The sequence below is a fragment of the Phyllostomus discolor genome, chromosome X, assembly GCF_004126475.2.
Source record: "Phyllostomus discolor isolate MPI-MPIP mPhyDis1 chromosome X, mPhyDis1.pri.v3, whole genome shotgun sequence".
Lineage (NCBI taxonomy): Eukaryota > Metazoa > Chordata > Mammalia > Chiroptera > Phyllostomidae > Phyllostomus > Phyllostomus discolor.
In genome coordinates this window covers 73,951,830-73,954,933 of record NC_050198.1, presented here as the reverse complement: position 1 = coordinate 73,954,933, position 3,104 = coordinate 73,951,830, and positions in this window count along the sequence as shown.

The window sequence follows — 3,104 nt, the reverse complement described above, 5'->3', positions numbered from 1 at the left end:
AGTCTGGGATTGATGCTCAAGTCAAATATAATTTGCCTGAATTTTGAGACTTTGTTGCAACTCCAATATGTATGTTCTTGAGGCTCATCCCAAGTATACTACATGCTAGGTTTTAGGTGGTAAGCTTATTTCATACCTTTGCCTTTTGTATGGTAGAAATTCCTCATTTGTGTATAGGACTGGTTCTCAGTGTAGGTAGGGCAGATGTCCTTCTTTCTTCCATTTCTCCCTCTTCCTATGTTCCAGGTCCTTTACAGGTCATGCAGTCCTAATCTACCATCTGCTACCCTCCTTGTTATTATTTAAGCCAGTTACTTCCTTTCATTTAATAAACACTTTAGAACCTGACTCACTTTCTTTCTTTCCCTGCCTAATGAGGGTAATATTCTTGGTGATTTCACAGAAGATTTATCCAATTCTCTGGCTCTTTGGTTCCTTGGCCTTTTCATCTCCAATGATCTTTTCCTTTATTCCTCCTGATCACCTCAATCCAGGGTCTTATGCTTGAAGTATCCGTACCAAAATCTGGGCCACCTCCCAAATCCTGATTTTAATTATTGCTAGAGTCATTTCCTTGCAAACCTCTTCAACTCATGCTCATCTCTCCCTCAGCTGTCCTTTGCTTGCAAAGCCAGATATCCTGCTCTCTGCCTATTCCAGGTTTGCACATGAGTAGACAAGCATTACTGGGAAAAATATACAATAATTCTGTGTTTGCCAGAATCCTCTCCTGCCCCCACAAAGATATCCATGCCCTAATCACAGTAACTTGTGAATGTTAGCATACATGGAACTTTGCAGATTTGATTGAAGCTACAGACCTTGAGATGGGACCTGGAATATCCAGTTGAGCTCAGTTTAATTCCATGAGCCCTTAAAAGTGGGGAACACTTCCCAGTTGTGATTAGAGACACAATAGTGAAAGAAGGGTAGAGAGATACAACATAAGAAGGACTCCTGCCATTGCTAGATGTGAAAATGGAAGAAGAAGGCCATGGACCAAGGAATGTAGGTTGCCCAAGGAATACTGGAAAAGGTAAGGAAATGGATTCTTTCCTAGATCCTTCAGAAACGAAAGTGGCTTTGCTGATATCTTCCTGACTTTAACCCAGTGAGACTCACATTGGTCTTCTGATTTACAGAGCTGTGAGATAAGCTTGTGTTGTTTTAAACCATAAAGTTTGTGGTAATTTGTTATAGCATAAATAAAAAAAATTAATCCACATGCTAGCTAGTCTCCCTTTAAATTCATGTCCTCAAATTTCAAACTTAACAACCTCCAGGAAATCCCATTATACTATCATTGCACATTTGCTTTTCTACTCTTTGAAACAATAATTTTATTCATTTTCATGTCTGCTGAAACTTCTAAAGTACTCAACCCCTATAGAAAACATTATCATATGGGAGTTCCCTCACCTTTCTATTAAATCTGTCTCACCTGTTTCTGTATACTCTTTGTTTCTATCAAGGGCAATCCCTCCTCTTGTGCTCTGTATTCCATCTGTTCTTGATTTCTCAAGGGTTTTTTAACTGTCATTGTACTCTCTCTGTTCTTCATCAATTCTCCTTTTAATGTAGAATATTTCCTCTGTGTATATAAACATGTTCCTGTATTTTTCTTGCTTTCATATCTCTCCCTCTCAATACTACCCTACTTTTGTGATTCCCTTTATGACAAAACTTCTTTAAAATATTTATTCATGGTTATTGTCTCCATTTCTTCATGACTCATTCTCTTTCTCCAACTTACCACAATAGCGCTTTAATATTACAATGTCTTCACTGTTTCCAAGTCCAGTGGCCAATTTTTAATCCTCATATAAATAGACCTCCCATAAACACCTGACACAATTAACCACGACCTTATTCTTTTTTTAATCCTCACCTGAGGACATTTTTAAATTGCTAGAAAGAGGAAGGGAGTGAGAGAAACACAAGAGAGAAGCATCAATTTGTTGCTTCCCATATGAACCAGCACTGGGGATTGAACCCACAACCTAGATAAGTGCCCTGACTGGGAATCAAACCCACAATCCTTCAATTATGGGATGATGCTCCAACCAACTGAGCCACACCATCCAGGGCTACCTTATTCTTAAGACCACTTCTTTTGTTTGTTTCTAGGCCACCATATTTCCTTCATAACTAGTGGCTGATAATTCTTGATCTGCTCTGCTGGTTCCTTTCCTCTGCCCTATTTCTAAATGTAGAAATGCCCCAGACCTTAGTCCTCATCCACCTTTTCTTCTCCATACTTTCTTTTTAAGTGATTTTATCTAGTTCCATGACTTTCAGTACTGCAATATGCCAGTGACCCCAAAATTTACATCTCCAACACTGATTTCTGCTCTAAACTCAATATTTATAACTGTTAACACCAAATCTTCATTTTAATATCTAATTGGTATCTCAAACTTTACATATTCAAAATAATTTTAAAAAGAAGAAGTTATTTAGAAGAAGCACAAGAAGGGGGTGGATTTGCTATATACCATCTATAATTTCCTACCCAAGGAAATATTAATATATTTGTAAGATTCTTGTGCTAAGACTCCTAGTCTGTGACTGAAGAGCCAATTTTATAAAGAATCCTTGATTTTTCATAGTCTCATTAATATTGTGGGTTAAAGCTCTTTCGGTTGCAAAGAACAGAAGCTCACTCAGGGTAATTCAAGTAAAGGGAAGGTGATTTGGGGGTAAAGAAAGGTGTAACTTAAATCCAAATAAAGGAAATAAAATGTAGCCAGGCCTCATTGGAACTGGTAGCTAAACTAAAAATACCATCCAGAAAGGAGGATTCCTTCTCAGGGGTGGATTCTCTGTCATTATTTCTCTACTTCTCTTTGTGAATCTGCTCTATTTTATCCTCTCTTCTGTCACCTTCTGCTTACTCATCTTATACATGGTTCCTAATGACTATTTCACCAACAAAATCTACATAATGGCAAGAGGTGCATTTCTTATCAAAAAACTAGTACAGTGATATACTGGTAAATATTTAATAGTTAGCTCTTGTGGTGGTGGAGATGGACAATTCTTGCAAAATTCTTGAATAATAAATATTTGTCTTCCACAAATGGGTATGTGTTGGCTTTAATACA